Source organism: Amia ocellicauda (assembly GCF_036373705.1).
Source record: "Amia ocellicauda isolate fAmiCal2 chromosome 11 unlocalized genomic scaffold, fAmiCal2.hap1 SUPER_11_unloc_1, whole genome shotgun sequence".
NCBI classification, from domain to species: domain Eukaryota; kingdom Metazoa; phylum Chordata; class Actinopteri; order Amiiformes; family Amiidae; genus Amia; species Amia ocellicauda.
Window position 1 is genome coordinate 920,511 of NW_027102659.1, and position 19,618 is coordinate 940,128.

Below are 19,618 nucleotides of genomic sequence, written 5' to 3' on the forward strand. Positions count from 1 at the left end.
ATCAACATCAATTTGTGACCATTGTTATGTTTTGATAAATTTGACATATCGACTAGATCCATTTGCCATTGTGAGTCTATGTCAGTTGCATATACGCGGTTTCTTTTAAAGTTAATCCTGAGAGGTTTATGTTAGGTATAGGCGTCTTGTTCCCGTAACCATTCTGAAACAACCACATCATTAACCTTCACTCCGGCCTCAGCGAGTCCTCTTTGAAAACCCTCCTTACCCGCCAAACCCCCAATCTTGGCTGGGTTGTAGTATAGTTCCTGCATTTGGGGAGCTTGCCGAGTCATTCTGTCAAATAACCACACAGACCCACACTATGCGCAAAGTTTTTATACAAGGTTTTTTATTCAACTTCAGGAGAGCAGATACCCCTTTTAAGACATTTGAGAAAAGTATAACATACACAACAATTTTTTCTACGGTCCAGACAAAATGAAATCAGATGATTGGTTACTTGATCTATATCAACAAATATACCTGTTTCTTTATCTTGTAGGCACACACCTCAGTTACATATGTAAATAAAACAACATTATGACCTATTTTAAAATTAAACAGAGGTGTATTAAACATGCTCAGTAAAAGGTCATACAGATGTTGATGAAATGGCCTAATATCATTCTTGGCCCCCTTGAGCCCTTCATCCCAGTGTTCGTACCCCCCGGTCTTTGTTACAGCAGCCATTCACTTTTCCAGGTTTGAAAGTTGATCCTCATCGATGGTTAAATCTGTAGAGAAAAGGCTCGCGTTGGCTACTTTTCTGTCAAGCACATGGTGTAATAGCGCTCTCAGGTTAGCTGCAGAGTGTTGATGACAGAACCAGTTGCAGAAGCAGTCCAGAACATTCCCCATGTTCAAAGTCCCTTAGTTCAGGTCAGAGTCTGAATCAGTGGCGTAGATGTCGAATTCTTCGTCGCTGCCCCCAGCTTTAACTTCTTTACGGAAGAAATAAGCTTTTAGCTTGCCAGCGGTTTTTCTACTCGGCTCATCCAGGTCATTGAGCAGCTGCCCAAGTTTCTCTATTATAAACGGCTCCTTTTTCAGCTCCAGCAAAATCTCATCTATGATTTTCTGGACTTGTCCCACAGTGACATGTATGTGGGAGTAAGAGAGCGCCTTGATTAGTGCCGGTTTCAGCCACGGTTTGTTCAGTCTTCTGTAAAACACATTGAAATAGAACAGGAAATAGTAACGGTCTGGTTCAAACAAACAACTGTGTCTCAACTGACTGGGGTGATTCACTTCACACCCCCGACAGACTTCTTTCAGAGCTCGGTCGATGAGAGCACTCAGAATATAAACCAGGGTGCTTTTAACCACTCTGCTTACTTGGTCACATACCCCGGGCATAAATCCTGCGTCTTCATCACGCCCCCGGGACAGTCCGATGCTCATTGGGTCGCCTGGTGGTTTGTGGGGTGTTTCTCCATCCATTGGACTGACCCCCTCCTGAGACGCACAGACGGTAGACAGTTCGGCAAAATCGAGGCCCTCCATGAGCTCCAGAGGCTGGGGATCCCCGAGACTCATTTGGACATCCATCGCACCGCATGTTGTTTCGTCCTGAGGGACCGGGGTCTGAGGTCTTGGAGAGTAACCACAGTCAAAGGGTTCCAGAGTGTATACAAAATATGGGGAATAGAACCAGGGGTGATCCCGGGTTTGAAGAGGCCTGTAGAGCCTGTCGACGTCCGCAGCTTTCGGGTAAGACATTCTCTTTAATTTTAAACCATGAATGAATTGTTGCACCTTTTATCCTATCTCTTCACTACGTCACGACACACCGCCCTCTTAGAAGAGAGTAGCCCCTGAGCCGTCAGACCCCCCTCCAAAACCCCACACGTCGTCTGTCGTAGTTCTGCAAGCTTTCCCATTCACACCTTTCAAAACCCTGAGTCGGAGACTCCATTTCGCATTCTCTTGGACCCTCTTGCAAGCCTTCTAGAGTCTTATCCACAAGCCCCAGATCTCTCCAGGCCATCACCTTCAACCAGTCCTCATAAGAGTATTCAATTACCGTCTCAAAAGGTTCCAACGTACCCTCCTTCTCTCCCAAAGCAAAAAGCTCCACTCCAACATAGCTGGGATCCCTTTTAAAGCGGTAACCCCGTCGAGCCCCCCAGAACAACACCCAGGAGCGTTCAATCTTCAAATTGGTGAGTACAGGAACCCTTGCCCGGGATTGTTTCTTGCGGGGTTTCATGTTGATGTCGCTGGACATGTTGAAGAAGCGGGATGTTTCAGAAGCTGAGAATTAAAGAGGTATTGCCTAAAAGAAGCGCGGGTTCTTAAATAGAGAGGAGAGTTTCGGGGCGTTGCCTTCAGAGGGGTGGGGGTATTTATGGGTGGCCTTGTTGTTCAGGGTTTTATGGGTGCACACTTTCTGACGGATATGACGTAGGAATAATTAAGGAAATAACTCTACCTAAAATCACGCCCCCCAATTATGACGTAGGAATATTAATAAGCTTAGGGCATACGTCATAACAAAATAGGCCGCGCCCAAAAAACCCTACTATCTACTCTTATGTAGTTGAAGGCGCAGTATAGCTCTCATAGTCTGGTGGTGACGGAAGACCACCAGCCGTTTGAACAAGCCATTCAGCATCACCTTGTTGGGTTAAGTGCAGGCACTGTCAGAGCGCAGGGCGTCCTGCCTTTGAAAGAGTTTCCGAAGTGTCCTGATGTGCCCTTTAGCAATGCCAAACAGGTCTGTGAAAATGGCATCCTTTCGCCGCACTTCTCACAGCCTAGCCGACCTGAAACACCTGAGCCCGTTTTACCAGCAGGCTTTAACGGTAACCAATTGAAGCAAGAGGCAGCGGTGTCAGTTTCCGTAGTGTAGTGGTTATCATGTTCGCCTAACGCGCGAAAGGTCCCCGGTTCGAAACCGGGCGGAAACAGCCTACTGTGGGCTGGCCCTTTTCGTCATGCTTGCCCTCGTGGTTCCCCGGAGGCGGTGGGTGTCTTTTCTTCATTGGAGTGCCCGCAATCGATGCACTCAGAGCGTCCGTCCGTCGACAGGTTGAAATTGTAAACGCTGGTGTAGCCACTTTTAATTAAAATCTGATGATGATGATGATGATGATGTTGTTGTTGTTGTTCTTGTTGTTGTTGTTCTTGTTGTCATCGTGGTCGCCGTCATTATTATTGTTAAAGTAAAGCAGTAGTTAGATTTGTTGCTACCGTAAGGTGTAGAAGACAACAGTTGGTATGGCGTGTGATATCAAAACATTCAGAATACTTTTAACCTATATAATTTATAAGCTTTGTAAAATAAACCCAAATATCTCTTTTGCGGGGATAAACGCTGTTCTGAGTAGTTTGTGACTTGTTTAATACCAAACAAAGCATCGCTATAAAAAAAAAAAAAAAATCACTGTAAAAGCGCTAGTTATTTTTGATCTTTATAGTTATTTTCTAGGCTCAGGTTGTTTTTTAGCGCTTATAAAGGCCTGAAATATTCTTAGTGGTTGTTGACTATAGGTCTTGATGTTTAAAAATGTTTTTTTGAGAGACCAAAAGGTTCTAATAAAAGTTTAGAGTAGAGAGGAGAGAGATCGTCTCCATCTTGGTTTCTATTTGAAATTTGATGCAGTGTCATTTTATTGGTTGGTTTTGATATGTTTATTGGTAACAGGGTGGCACAAAGGCCAGACCAGAACAATGCCTTACAAACAGATCCGGCATGTGGCCATCAGTATAAGTATGAAGGTCTGGTCTTCAGCTCGACAGACTCATACTGACCTTTCGATTTAAGACTAAAGATCAACAATGTCCGGAAACAACATCAGCGATTCGATTTAAACGAGTTTTTAGGCAAGTCTTCAGATTATTTTCATTGACTCAGAGCGTGTTGTGTGCATGTATTGTAAATAAGGCTATAACATCTGTTTTAAGTTCTGTAAAATTATTTTTCAACCAGTCAACAGGAGTTAATTCCCAACGCTGAGGAGATCATCTGGAACAACGACGGTAAGATTTTTGTGTTTGCGCTCATGGGTTCTTATGCATGGGTGTGTGTGGTTTTGAAGCGGCTCATTAGAGTTATGAAAACGTTTTAATATATATTAATGCCGGTCTCTTTAATTACACAGAAACTATCGAAAGGCCTGTGATTAATGTCTCCGAGGATCGACCAAGAGAAGTGGTTGTCCCTAGACAGGCTGTCTGCCGACCGGGTAAGAACTAAACCCCTGTTTGTTTGTATAACGTTTCTGTAAGATGTTTGAGTCCAGATTTGTTAATTTTAAAAAATTATCCTGTCTAACAGTATTAAGAAACGTGGTTCGAGACAACGAAAGGCCTTCCACATCGAGGGCTTGTTTCGTTTTACCTTCGAGAACCGTAACCTTTCAAGAATCTGAAAGGCCGTTAGCCCCGGTATCTGATAGCTGTGAGTATATGTCTGCAGCCTGTAAGAGGTTAAAGCTTTTTATAAAGCGGTGTGGTTAAAGGTTAAACATGTCTCTTACCTTCACAGCGGTGCAAAAAGCTAAACCAGCCGAAAAACATAAGAAACGATTATTCTGTGGAGGTAAGTAAGATCTTTCAAACTTTAATGTTTTTAAAAGGGCTTTGTTTGCCCGTTGATGGCTAATATTTAAGCGATGGGTGACCGTTTCCTGTAGGGCGGGGGGTTCTGGGAAAGATCTTTAGAAGTCCGGACAGGTCTATGCTTGTTTCTGGGGAACGTGTTTAGAAATGACCGATTGCCGTACCGTCTGGTTAGGAAGTAAAGACGTCCGAAAGGGTTTAGTAAGTTGTTTGGCTTATCTCCCGCTATTATACTTCTGTTTTAAAGTGGTTGTAGGAAAAGGCTTGAAGGTGTTCATTGTATTTAATATTTAAACAGATCGTGAAAACATTTGTGAAACAGGAAGTCCCGGGATCAGGAAGCGTTTACACTTGGAAGGTTCGTTTAAAAATGAAATGTTGTTGTGTGTGTGTGTGTTTTATTAACAATATTACAGTTTTTAAAGAAACATTTAAGAAACAGTTTATTTACAGCGGCTTCTCTGTTTTACATTTATTATCAAGTCCTAATAAATATATTGTCTGTAAATAATAAGGCGTTGTAGTGAATGTCTAAGGCTATTTTCAAAGGTTTAAAAAAGCTAAAGGTTTTGAATGTCCTGGACATGTTGTTTTAAGTTTGATTTCTGTCACCGTTTAAAGATGTAAATGTAATGTATATTTTTATTCTTCCCAAGACTCTTGGGATAGTCATTCTGTGGATGAGCTATTGAGGACAATTACCCCGTCTAAGTGGGATCAAACATCTTCCCCGGTGAGATCACCGATAGGATCCCCCACGGTGGTCTTGGAGACCCCCCAACATCTACTCAGGCCACAGCCTTCTGGGGGTAATTCAACACCCCAGATTCAGCCCGCCGCATTGTCGGGCGGAACAAATACAGGCATCCAACAACCTCAGGGGTCGCCGTCAGTCAGGGCTGACACACCACCCAACGACGGCCTGGTTTCAACATCGTCCCCCCAGACCCGTTTCTTGGCTACAGAAACGCGGAACAGTACCCCGCGCTTGGCCAGGGTGTCACCGCAAAGGCCTTCTTGGTCTCCGTCCATGAGTATACGCTCGCTCCCTGCCTCCTTCGACCGAGATTTACCGGAGCGACCATCCTTTGAAGCTGAGCCAGGCCACCAGCCCCCGGAGCTACTTCCTGAAGGTCGGCATGAGTTGCTACATACTTTGTTACAAAATCAAAGACTTGTGTTAGTGGGGCAAAACCTGGTGATAGAGAGCCAAAACACCCTTATTAATACCCTTACTAACGAATTGTACCGTATTTAATGTTTTAATAGACACAAAACGCCTTACTATTGTGGGTTGTTGGAAAAATAAAAAATAAATTAAAAAATGTCCTGACTTGGTAAAAGAACTCACAAACTAAAGGATTATGAACAAGCTAGGGCCCCAAAAAGACCTTCCCGAGAGAACATCCCCGGCCCTGTTGTGAACTCCTCTGATGTCCCAATGAACCTGGAACTATTACAAATGATAAATGATTTAAATAACCCCCAATTACCACCGATAGAATGTGAATTAACAGACTTACCGGTGAACCCCGACCTGTTACAGATGGTCAATGATCTAAATAACCACCTCCCACCGGTAGCGCTTATAGAGGTTCACCCCCTAGTTCACCCCGATTTGTTTGAAATGGTGGAGGCTTTGGAGGAGCTACCCCGACCAAATTCTGCCCCTATTATAAATGATTTGAGACAATTAGAACACAGGATGGCGGCAGAAGCAGCCATCACTATAGAGGAGGGTCTTGACATTAACCGGTTGGATATCTTTGAAGGACTTTTACAGGCTTTAAATGAGCCTCCTCAAAAAGGGGGTTTTGTAGATGTCAGCAGTGGGGGTGTTCGGAATGTGGAGGGTTCTGAGACTGATAAGGCTGTGGAGGACATGCTCTGTGAGAATGTAGGGGGTGAAGGCTTTGTTCAAAATGATGATGTGTCCAAGAGTACCAGTGATCCCGTGATTATAGATAGACCGGCCTATAACAATTTTGAAATGATTCAGCGTTTTAATTTTGCAGAACTTTTAAATTGTGACAATTATGCAGAAATATTTGTCAACATACACGAGGCCTTGCAGAAAATGCTTGAACAGGTTGCTGAAAGGGTCAGACCTCGAGATGTTGTACAGTTAGAACTCAGAGGGGATGATTTGTTTAGCAACCTATCTGTAATGCTGAGTGGAGATAATTTAGACGTCTGGCTAAAATCGAAGCGTTATTGCAAAGTAACGCAGCCATCTTAGCTGATGAAAGTCTGTCTCTGGTAATGAATGTGGTTCGTAACCCTGAGGGTGGGGCGCTTAGATGACTGTCGAAATGCTTGAAGAACGACATAATTAGGACCAAGCTCAGGCAATTAGTGGTGAGTTCCAGTGGGGACAATAAGCTCTGTTTTGCTTACAGTTTAATAAAACTACTCACCCCCGACATGCCTGAACCCCAAGCTCTGCAAGAGGCTTTAATGCTTCATCAGAGGGCCGGCTTAAACTCTCAACAGATGGTTGCCTTTTCAGACATCACCAAGTTTGAGGAGTTGTTGTCTTTAAAAATTGTTGTGTGGTACCGTTGTGAGGTAAAGGAAGTATTTGTGAAATTTCAGACACATCCTGAAACCCATACACAGACACTGTTTCTCTTCCTAAGTGATAGTCATTACTTTGGAATAAAGAGTTTGACGGCTTTTTTGGGTTGTTCGTATGTTTGTCATTGGTGTTATAAGGCCTTCAATGATAAGCTTAAGCACCGCTGTGACGGTTACTGTAACGTCTGTTTCAATCCGCAATGTCGTAAGGGTTTGGCCCCTACCATCCGATGTAAAGATTGCTTAAGGATTTGTCTCTCAGCGTTCTGTTTTTCCGAGCATAAGGTACAGAGGGCCGCTGCTGAGAGGGGTTAAAAAATGGAGTTATTGTGATCAAACTAAATGTTGCCCGCAGTGTTGCCTCCAGTACCGTTTTCATGAGGTTAAACCACACAAATGTCTGGAGCCGAGATGCAGGATCTGTAATGCTGATTTAACCCCGGGGTCCGAACACCAGTGCTTTATTCAGCCGGTTAAAAAGGAGCCGCCGCACAACTGGTATGTCTTTTTTGATTTTGAATGCCGGCAAGAAAACGGGGTCCACGTTGCTAATTATATACACTGTATTGACATGTTGGAGCGTGAGTGGTCAGCTAGCGGTGAGAGTTGTGTCAGGGATTTCTTTACGCGGTATCGAGGTCCAAAATACCTCAATTACACATTTATTGCCCACAATGCTAAGGGTTATGATTCTTACATTTTGATGAAGTATCTGGTGGAAAATGGGGTGACCCCAAGAATAATAGCTCAGGGTAGCAAGATCATGTGTTTCACCGACGAAGCTTTCAACTAACGTTACATAGACTTGTTAAATTTCCTCCCCATGAAATTGAGCGCTTTGCCTAAGGCTCTGGGTTTTGAGGCTCAGAAGAAAGGTTGGTTCTGCCATTTTTTTAATACTAAGGACACTCAAAATTATCAAGGGTCCTACCCGCCCGCCTCTTATTATGGGGCTGATACTATGATGTCTCATGAGAGGGAGGAATTCTTTAAATGGTACAATACGGTTAAGTGAGGTGTTTTTGATTTCCGAGAAGAGATGGCCGCTTATTGTAAAAATGATGTGGTGATCCTTAAAGAAGCCTGTGTGCGTTTCTGCGCCGAGGTTATCAACACATCGGGTCTCAACCCTTTGCAAAGTGTGACCATAGCGTCTCTCTGCATGAAAATGTATCGGTCCAATTTCTTGCAGAAAAACACTATAGCGGTCACCACTTCTGACAACTATCGTGCTAGACAAAAGAACTTTTCGACTGTCTCCATACAGTGGGTGGAATACCTGAGTGCCCGGGATAACATCTTCATCAGACATGCTTTAAATCAAGGGGAAGTAAAAATGGGGCCTTACTACTTAGACGGTTTTAGCGACGTGTCCGGGCGGCGTACCGCTTATGAGTTTGCCGGTTGTATTTACCATGGCTGTCCTCAGTGCTTTGACCCAAACACCTTTAACCCCGTAACACTAAAACTCTGCGGTGATATGTACTATGATTTCCAGGAACGAATTGAAACTTTAAAAAACACCTATGGTTTGAAAGTGCTGGTGATTTGGGAACACGAGTGGACGACCCTGAAGCAACAGGATGCGGGGGTACAACGGTTTATGGAAACCTTGGACTTTCCTGAATGTCTAGAGCCCCGGGATGCGTTATTTGGGGGTTGTACCAATGCCCTCTGTTTACATTATGAGGTAAAGGAGGGTGAGAGAGTAGATTACTATGATTTCACCAGTCTGTACCCTTATGTCAACAAGACCAAAATGTACCCGGTGGGGCGTCCAACCATTGTTTATCGTGACTTTCTCGAAATCGGACATTACTTTAGTTTGATCAAAGTCACCATGTACCCTCCTCGCGAGCTGTTCTTACCCGTGTTGCCTTACAGGTGTTCGGGAAAATTGATGTTCCCTCTGTGTAGAACGTGTGTGGAAACTGAAAATCAAACTACCTCTTGTCTGCACAGTGATGAAGAGAGAGCGCTGACGGGTGTCTGGTGTAGCATTGAGCTTGACAAGGCGGTGGAGAAAGGTTACAGAGTCGGTAAGGTGTATGAGGTTTGGCATTTTTCTGAAAAAACTGATACTCTTTTTGCTGATTACATTATGACCCATCTGAAAGGGAAACAGGAGGCATCGGGCTATCCCTCATGGTGTGTTGACTCCGCGGCCAAAGAGCGATACGTTCAGCAATATTTTGAAAAGGAAGGGATCCGTCTAGAGCCGGGGAACATAACTGTAAACCCCGCCAAGAGACAAATGTCCAAACTGATTTTAAACAGTCTGTGGGGTAAGTTTGGGGAAAGAAATTACCGTCTAAACACAACCTTGATTAAAACCCCTGAACTGTTCATAGAATTTATGTTTTCCAAACAACATGCAGTATCACACTTTCAATTCTTAAATGACCACGTGGCACAGGTCCAGTGGAGGGCCCCTAAAGATTTCCCCACCAAACAGGGGAACGTTAATGTTTTCATAGCGGTTTTTACCACGGCTTACGCCCGGCTTGAACTGTACAACTTAATGGATCAGTTGCAGGAACGCACGCTCTATCATGATACTGACTCTGTAATCTTTGTCACCAGGCCAGGGGATTGGGTCCCTCCCCTCGGGGACTACCTTGGGGAGTTAACGAGCGAACTAGATCCTCAGGACCACATAGTGGAGTTTGTTTCAGGGGGTCCTAAGACTTACGCATACAGAACGGCTGCGGGTAAGACCTGTATGAAAGTTAAGGGTTTCACTCTGAACCATTGTAACAACAAGCTCATTAACATCAAGTCTCTGACGACCCTGGTAGAAAGTTTTTTAACCGAGAAAGACGCGCCTCCTCGTGAGATTATTACAGCCGGAAATCAGATCTATCGCAATAAAAAGGGGTACACGTTGGAAAATAGATCACTAAACAAACGATTCAGGGTGGTGTACAATAAAAGAGTGTTGAAGACTGATTATACCACTCTGCCTTATGGATATTAGCGGTGGTTTTGATAACAGACTTCAACACCGTTTCTCCTGTATTATAGCCGGTCCCTCCAATTCGGGGAAGAGCTATCTTATAAAGAACATCATAGAAGATGTGGACGCAACCGTGTCCCAAGCTCTTGACAACATAGTGTGGTGTTACTCTTGCTGGCAACCTCTCTACGATGATTTGGCTTCGGAAAAAAATAATCTGAAATTTGTGCAAGGTCTCCCCGCCTCGTTGTGTGGCGATGACTTGTTCCCGCCCGGTCAAACTAACCTAGTGATCCTTGATGACCAGATGGAGCAGGCCGGTGACAACAGTGAAGTGGAAAAAGCTTTCACAAAGTACACTCATCATAGGAATTAAAGTATTATTTATTTAGTTCAAAATCTATTTTTTCAAGGTAAAAAAAGCCGCACTATTAATTTAAATGCCAATTATATAATTCTTTTTAAAAACCCCAGAGATAAACTACAGGTCACCGTCTTGGCTCGTCAAATGTACCCTAACCAGACCAAGTTCTTTTTGGAGGCATTTGAGGATGCCACCAAAAAACCCTACGGGTACTTGATTGCGGACTTAAAAGCACAAACCCCAGAAGACTTTCGCCTCAGAACAGGTTTGTGCCCGCCCGATTGGCCGGCAGTCTATGTGCTAAAGAAAAGGAAATAAATAAGAATGTCTGTTCGGATTAAAAGAAATCTGCCGCTTTTGCAAATGTTATTTGAGAGGAGCCCGCGCCATAGGAAAGCTGTGCTGGCAGGGGCCCCCTCGGATTTGATCGAGACCCTGTGTGAAATAGCTTTTAACATCTTACGCGGTAATATACCCCTAACCCCTTCTCAACATTCTAAACTCAAAAAACAAAAAGCGGTTATCAAGATCATCGCTAATAAGAAGTATTCTATTAAAAGAAAAAGAAAGAAGATTAATCAAACCGGGGGTTTTATAGGACCGCTGTTGAGCATAGCCGTGCCTTTCCTAACCAGTCTTCTAGCTTCCAGAGTGGGTTAATAATGGAATATGCTCAGAAAATGTTTTTGATCCCTCAGGAGCAGCTTGAGAAACTGAGAAAAAATGTTGTCGGGCCAGAGCCCATTAGACAAACGGCCGAAAACAACCTGGACTCTGAAATGAAAGCTATACAGGCCAGGGCCGATTTAAATCAGTATTCCAAAGCCCAGTTGTATACCAACACGTTACAGCGCTACCTCCGTCTGGTTAGACAGGGTGTTTTAACTTTAACCATGGCCTCTCAAGAAAATGGTTCTGGGGCTGATGCGGGGGGAACGGTTGATAAAGATGTTGCGGTGACCGAACCTGTTGAGAGTTCAGAGGGAGATGTTGTAACGGATGTTTTGAGAAACATGCCGGCCAGAAGCAAAAGACATGCAGAATATATCCTGCACAAAATGGTTCAGAAACCGCGGGTAACGGCTTGGAATGAACAGGGTGAATTTGTTTTTAAAGGACAACTGATCAAAGGTTCACACATGTTTGATTTGTTGAAGAGTGTCACTAGCACTAATAAGGTACCCGATAGTCGCCGACCTGTAGGCTGGAATGCTTTCCTACAGGCGATGGCCTGTCTGAACATGCCCCAATCAACAGTTCCTAACCAGGAAACGCGACAAAAAATCCGTCTGTGTAAAGAGGTGGAGCCTGATCTGACTCCGATATCTCATTACTCTGACCGTGCTGAGCGACCATCCTCAGGATCTATCCATCGTTGGGAAGCTTATTAATCTCATGTTTTTATTTGTCTCCCCTGTAAATAATGACCCGACAAACAATTTTTTATTTTTATTTTTTATTTTTCAAATGTTGTACATTTATTTATACCATAACCCCTGCTTTGTATAAGAATTGTGTTGAATAAAAACAAAACTAATGATTCAAAGGCTGTTTTCATTATTTTTTCACCTTAACACGCATGACATCTTTTAAAATCCTCACAAGAACACCCCATCTGTATACACGGCTGGCTAGGGTCGTAAGTCATTGTGTTATAAGGGGGGGTCCACAGTGTCCTGACAAACTCTGCCACTTTTTTATCATTTTGGCCTAAATCCTCACTGTACAAGGCCATAATATCGGGGTATGACCTTCCTTTAGATCTATGATATAAGAAAAACACACAGTGTTGACCACAAGTGAAGGTCTGAAGACTTTGTACTTGACGACCGCTGTAAATGGTTTCTTGACAGTTGTTGAGCAGAAAGTTATTGATCTTCCGAGGGAAAGGTCTGAAATCCGGGGGGTTTGCATAGGAATCAAAAAATTCACCACGGTGGTCCTCCCTTAGATAAATAGCCAGCCAATGTTCTCCGGGCATATTTTTAGGGTGTGTGTTGATTATGTACATTGCAGGTAAATTCTTGATCTTAAATTTAGGCAGCTGATCGCAGGCGTAGACTCCTTGAAACAGTTTCCGTGAGCCGGCCAGGGCATTCATGATGTGGTTGAGCTCTCTGGTGTTCATTTTAATAATAATCATACATAACGTTTCTCCTCTGATTCACCTCAATAATGTTGTCAAACACTGCATACACGACCATATTTACAGTGCGTGGTAGAGGCTGCTTGAAACGCATCTCCAAACGCATATTGCCCGTCTTCATCAGTGAAAAATGTTGTCCACACTCTTCGTCAGGGGTCAGGTTGAAACCGTACAGGGTGTAACCGCTGCAGTATTCCCGGCGATCGATCAGCAGAGTTTGATCCTTGAGATGGCGACCCGTAGCCAGTACTAGACTGTCATATTCACGAACCGCATTGCCGTTTTCAAAGTCAGGTTGAAAAGGTCTGGATGGAACCTGCACACCATCGACGTACAACGCTATAAATTCCGCGTTATAATGTTTAAAGTTAAAGGGGTTCTTGTTGTAAACCCCGGTAATTGCATCATTATCTTCGAGACCTATAATAACCTGTTTTGGGAGCTGTCCTAGAAACAGATTTTCCTGGTTCATCACCCGTGTCCCTGCGGGGATACTGTGGACTTTCATATAGACTCTTTCGATCGGGTACTTGGCGTTTGCCGTCATTAACGCCTGCGCGTGTCCTAGTTTAACCGCCGGGGAGACGGACACTTTTTTCACAAACAGCGAGGCCGATAATATGGTCAGTTTATATTTTTCAGTATCAGGGGTCATCAGACAAAAAGCACTTTTACTACGGATCATTTTAATTTTAATGTCTACCCCGTTGAGCATGAGTTTTTCTTGGAAAAATATGTCTGCATGGATATGCCCCATTAGCTCAAAGGTCCTCCCTTCTGTTGAAGAGGCCGTTCTTTTTTGCAAACCCTTATTGAGTCCCTCTGGATCCTTGTCGTCCATAGCTTCCGGGATGTCTTTGAAGAAAAGGCCGGGGCTGAACTGTTTGCTTAGGGTCTCCTCACTATAATTAAGTATACACTCCATCATGGCTCTATAGGGGTAAGTATTGCTGCTTTGACTAATGGGCCGATCTCCCAGGGTCACATTCACCTGTGTAAACATGGTGGCCACCGGGTAATTGATGACCCCAGCGTTGGTCGTCTTCTCGATTGCATCGCCATCCTCATCAGTCACTTTACAGTTCATTAAAATAAATGTGTTATTCAAATCAATATAATCCTCGCCATTGCCAGCTATAAAAAACTCCAGAGGGGCCGTGTCTGAAATTGCAGAAAGAGGGGGAATCTCTACATATATGCTCTTATCTATACTCGTTTGAGTGTATGGAACTGTAAACAGATCCAGTTCTGATTTGACGCATTCTTCCGATAGACTGTGGACAAAAGACATGTTTAAAAGATGTATCCTGAGGCTCTATTTTTCTTTCTTTGAGACTTTCTTTTTGCAGGTTTTTTCTTGTGCTGCTTCCTTCTCCGAGTGTTTCCACGATATGTTGGAGAATGAGAGATTCTTCGTTTTTTGTTAGCCACGGATCTTTGTCGCCCCCTGGTGGACACATGCTGTTTCTTCTTTTACCCCCCCTCCTCGCCATTACCATGAGACCCGAACCCTCCTGATGCTCATGGCTAGCTGCCCGGTTCATAACATTGGTGAACACGTCACTAACAATATTTTTAGCCGCTGATTTCAAGTGGGGTCTGGCTATAGCAAAGCCTCTCTTAAGCAGGGGTATGGCCATTCTAAAGAGACCACGAAAGAGTCCTCCTAGACTGGCGCCATACATTGTGGGGGCTCCTACAATACCGGGCAAGCCGTTCCATCTTGCATCTTGTAATAATCCACATAGGCGCTAGGATCTACATAACCCCTCGAGGTAGCCATTTTAATAATGTACACACTGTTTCAGGGGTCGAAAATGTAGTTTGACATTAACTTTACCGATGCGGAAGGGTACGTTGATATTCTGATCCAATTTTACTTCGATCGTGATGTTGTCAAAGTGGGTCTTTGAGACTGGTACGTAGTGTGGTTTGTCATAAGTAATTGTGACCATGTCATTGCTTTTACCTTTAATAAGTACATTTCTCAAAAGGGGGACATAACTATCCCCGACCCTCTGGTGGGTTATGATATCCGTATACACATAAAGAGTGTAAAAGCCGCCCCACCACTTCTGAGAACCTGCTCTCTGTGTCAGAATAGAACCCAAATATACGCCCCAGTTGGCCGCTGGTTTGAATGCTAATACCTGGTTTTGACACCTTGTACACTCTGTTTTTAATAGGGTTGTAATATAGCTAGATGTTGGGGGTGCCTTCTGAGAACTGTTTATGCATCTCATCTAATATTTTATCCACATTGTCATAATAACCTCCTTGTATCGTGAATGTCCATTGACTCTTTTTAACATCATCAAAAATGGCGAAGGTGGCATCCTTATCTTGTAAAACAGCCCAAGTGTAAGGATACTGTATTTCCGCCAACCCCACTTCCCACGACACCCTTAGATCTATAGATTTTCCAAATTGTACCGTGTAACTGGATATTTCATTTTTAGGATATATATCGAGAGAGGCATTACTGGGTAGAGTCACGTAGAAGCCTCCTGATTCCATCTTGAGAATCGAAAGTAATGCCCCCAACACACCCGCGGGCATGTTGTTATAAGGATTGAATATCGCAAACCTGTTGTTCCGGGACCCAACTATTGAACTTTTCAGGCCATCCAAGCCATTTCATCAACACATATTTTTTCCGGTTCTGGGTTTTTTCAGCTAATATCTTTTCAACTCTGTATACACTGTCTTTACCCACAATAATTTTTTGTAACTCGGCTTCGTAAAACGTTCCTTCTATATCCTCCCTGTCATAGTCTTTTAACCGGTACACGGGGGGGTCTCTAGCCAACTGTTCGGTAACTGTAAAATATTCGTCAGAAAATGTTTCTTCATAACCTTTGGCAAAAGTACTCCTTAGCTTTGAAACGCGAACCACATCACCGATGTTGAACTAATAAGTAGTTTTTCCCTTCTTAATAAATGGTCCGTATAATTTTTTATAGACCTTAAAAGAATTACTTTGATCAACATCTATAGGCTTCATTTTAATACTGGTGTGATACCCTTGGTTGTAAGCATCGATAAAATCCTGAACTTTATCAAAATACTTGAACGTGTTGACCGCTGTAAAATATCTCCACATTTTGGTCTTTATGGTGCGGTTAAACCTCTCCACTACCGATGCCCTAAGCTCATTACCGGTGGTGAAATGATGTATTTTGTGTCTCTTCAGTAGATTCTGAAATTCTCTGTTGAGAAACTCTTTTCCTTTATCAGTCTGCAGTTTTTTAGGACATCGACCCTGGGACAATATATCCTCAAAGGCCCTTGTCACCGCCCGACCTGTTTTATTATGTAGAATGTGAGCCCAGGCATATTTTGATAACACATCGATACACATCAACATCAATTTGTGACCATTGTTATGTTTTGATATATTTGACATATCGACTAGATCCATTTGCCATTGTGAATCTATGTCAGTTGCATATACGCGGTTTCTTTTAAAGTTAATCCTGAGAGGTTTATGTAAGGTATAGGCGTCTTGTTCCCGTAACCATTCTGAAACAACCACATCATTAACCTTCACTCCGGCCTCAGCGAGTCCTCTTTGAAAACCCTTCTTACCCGCCAAACCCCCAATCTTGGCTGGGTTGTAGTATAGTTCCTGCATTTGGGGAGCTTGCCGAGTCATTCTCTCAAATAACCACACAGACCCACACTATGCGCAAAGTTTTTATACAAGGTTTTTTATTCAACTTCAGGAGAGCAGATACCCCTTTTTAGACATTTGAGAAAAGTATAACATACACAACAATTTTTTCTACGGTCCAGACAAAAAGAAATCAGATGATTGGTTACTTGATCTATATCAACAAATATACCTGTTTCTTTATCTTGTAGGCACACACCTCAGTTACATATGTAAATAAAACAACAATATGACCTATTTTAAAAGTAAACAGAGGTGTATTAAACATGCTCAGTAAAAGGTCATACAGATGTTGATGAAATGGCCTAATATCATTCTTGGCCCCCTTGAGCCCTTCATCCCAGTGTTCGTACCCCCCGGTCTTTGTTACAGCAGCCATTCACTTTTCCAGGTTTGAAAGTTGATCCTCATCGATGGTTAAATCTGTAGAGAAAAGGCTCGCGTTGGCTACTTTTCTGTCAAGCACATGGTGTAATAGCGCTCTCAGGTTAGCTGCAGAGTGTTGATGACAGAACCAGTTGCAGAAGCAGTCCAGAACATTCCCCATGTTCAAAGTCCCTTAGTTCAGGTCAGAGTCTGAATCAGTGGCGTAGATGTCGAATTCTTCGTCGCTGCCCCCAGCTTTAACTTCTTTACGGAAGAAATAAGCTTTTAGCTTGCCAGCGGTTTTTCTACTCGGCTCATCCAGGTCATTGAGCAGCTGCCCAAGTTTCTCTATTATAAACGGCTCCTTTTTCAGCTCCAGCAAAATCTCATCTATGATTTTCTGGACTTGTCCCACAGTGACATGTATGTGGGAGTAAGAGAGCGCCTTGATTAGTGCCGGTTTCAGCCACGGTTTGTTCAGTCTTCTGTAAAACACATTGAAATAGAACAGGAAATAGTAACGGTCTGGTTCAAACAAACAACTGTGTCTCAACTGACTGGGGTGATTCACTTCACACCCCCGACAGACTTCTTTCAGAGCTCGGTCGATGAGAGCACTCAGAATATACACCAGGGTGCTTTTAACCACTCTGCTTACTTGGTCACATACCCCGGGCATAAATCCTGCGTCTTCATCACGCCCCCGGGACAGTCCGATGCTCATTGGGTCGCCTGGTGGTTTGTGGGGTGTTTCTCCATCCATTGGACTGACCCCCTCCTGAGACGCACAGACGGTAGACAGTTCGGCAAAATCGAGGCCCTCCATGAGCTCCAGAGGCTGGGGATCCCCGAGACTCATTTGGACATCCATCGCACCGCATGTTGTTTCGTCCTGAGGGACCGGGGTCTGAGGTCTTGGAGAGTAACCACAGTCAAAGGGTTCCAGAGTGTAAACAAAATCTGGGGAATAGAACCAGGGGTGATCCCGGGTTTGAAGAGGCCTGTAGAGCCTGTCGAAGTCCGCAGCTTTCGGGTAAGACATTCTCTTTAATTTTAAACCATGAATGAATTGTTGCACCTTTTATCCTATCTCTTCACTACGTCATGACACACCGCCCTCTTAGAAGAGAGTAGCCCCTGAGCCGTCAGACCCCCCTCCAAAACCCCACACGTCGTCTGTCGTAGTTCTGCAAGCTTTCCCATTCACACCTTTCAAAACCCTGAGTCGGAGACTCCATTTCGCATTCTCTTGGACCCTCTTGCAAGCCTTCTAGAGTCTTATCCACAAGCCCCAGATCTCTCCAGGCCATCACCTTCAACCAGTCCTCATAAGAGTATTCAATTACCGTCTCAAAAGGTTCCAACGTACCCTCCTTCTCTCCCAAAGCAAGAAGCTCCACTCCAACATAGCTGGGATCCCTTTTAAAGCGGTAACCCCGTCGAGCCCCCCAGAACAACACCCAGGAGCGTTCAATCTTCAAATTGGTGAGTACAGGAACCCTTGCCCGGGATTGTTTCTTGCGGGGTTTCATGTTGATGTCGCTGGACATGTTGAAGAAGCGGGATGTTTCAGAAGCTGAGAATTAAAGAGGTATTGCCTAAAAGAAGCGCGGGTTCTTAAATAGAGAGGAGAGTTTCGGGGCGTTGCCTTCAGAGGGGTGGGGGTATTTATGGGTGGCCTTGTTGTTCAGGGTTTTATGGGTGTACACTTTCTGACGGATATGACGTAGGAATAATTAAGGAAATAACTCTACCTAAAATCACGCCCCCCAATTATGACGTAGGAATATTAATAAGCTTAGGGCATACGTCATAACAAAATAGGCCGCGCCCAAAAAACCCTACTATCTACTCTTATGTAGTTGAAGGCGCAGTATAGCTCTCATAGTCTGGTGGTGACGGAAGACCACCAGCCGTTTGAACAAGCCATTCAGCATCACCTTGTTGGGTTAAGTGCAGGCACTGTCAGAGCGCAGGGCGTCCTGCCTTTGAAAGAGTTTCCGAAGTGTCCTGATGTGCCCTTTAGCAATGCCAAACAGGTCAGTGAAAATGGCATCCTTTCGCCGCACTTCAGACGCCATCTCACAGCCTAGCCGACCTGAAACACCTGAGCCCGTTTTACCAGCAGGCTTTAACGGTAACCATTTGAAGCAAGAGGCAGCGGTGTCAGTTTCCGTAGTGTAGCGGTTATCACGTTCGCCTACCGCGCGAAAGGTCCCCGGTTCGAAACCGGGTGGAAACAGCCTACTGTGGGCTGGCCCTTTTCGTCATGCTTGCCCTCGTGGTTCCCCGGAGGCGGTGGGTGTCTTTTCTTCATTGGAGTGCCCGCAATCGATGCACTCAGAGCGTCCGTCCGTCGACAGGTTGAAATTGTAAACGCTGGTGTAGCCACTTTTAATTAAAATCTGATGATGATGATGATGATGATGTTGTTGTTGTTGTTCTTGTTGTTGTTGTTCTTGTTGTCATCGTGGTCGCCGTCATTATTATTGTTAAAGTAAAGCAGTAGTTAGATTTGTTGCTACCGTAAGGTGTAGAAGACAACAGTTGGTATGGCGTGTGATATCAAAACATTCAGAATACTTTTAACCTATATAATTTATAAGCTTTGTAAAATAAACCCAAATATCTCTTTTGCGGGGATAAACGCTGTTCTGAGTAGTTTGTGACTTGTTTAATACCAAACAAAGCATCGCTATTAAAAAAAAAAAAAAATCACTGTAAAAGCGCTAGTTATTTTAGATCTTTATAGTTATTTTCTAGGCTCAGGTTGTTTTTTAGTGCTTATAAAGGCCTGAAATATTCTTAGTGGTTGTTGACTATAGGTCTTGATGCTTAAAAATGTTTTTTTGAGAGACCAAAAGGTTCTAATAAAAGTTTAGAGTAGAGAGGAGAGAGATCGTCTCCATCTTGGTTTCTATTTGAAATTTGATGCAGTGTCATTTTATTGGTTGGTTTTGATATGTTAAT

General features: G+C 43.7%; 2 non-coding genes across 2 annotated transcripts; both read left to right on the forward strand.

The window, feature by feature from the left end:
* The first annotated feature begins 2,839 nt into the window (after nt 1-2,839).
* On the forward strand, nt 2,840-2,912 carry trnav-aac (transfer RNA valine (anticodon AAC)). The gene has a single exon. It is a non-coding gene; the product is annotated as a tRNA-Val (tRNA).
* A 15,905-nt stretch (nt 2,913-18,817) lies between these two features.
* trnag-acc (transfer RNA glycine (anticodon ACC)) lies at nt 18,818-18,890 on the forward strand. Its single transcript has one exon. It is a non-coding gene; the product is annotated as a tRNA-Gly (tRNA).
* The last annotated feature ends 728 nt before the right edge of the window (nt 18,891-19,618 follow it).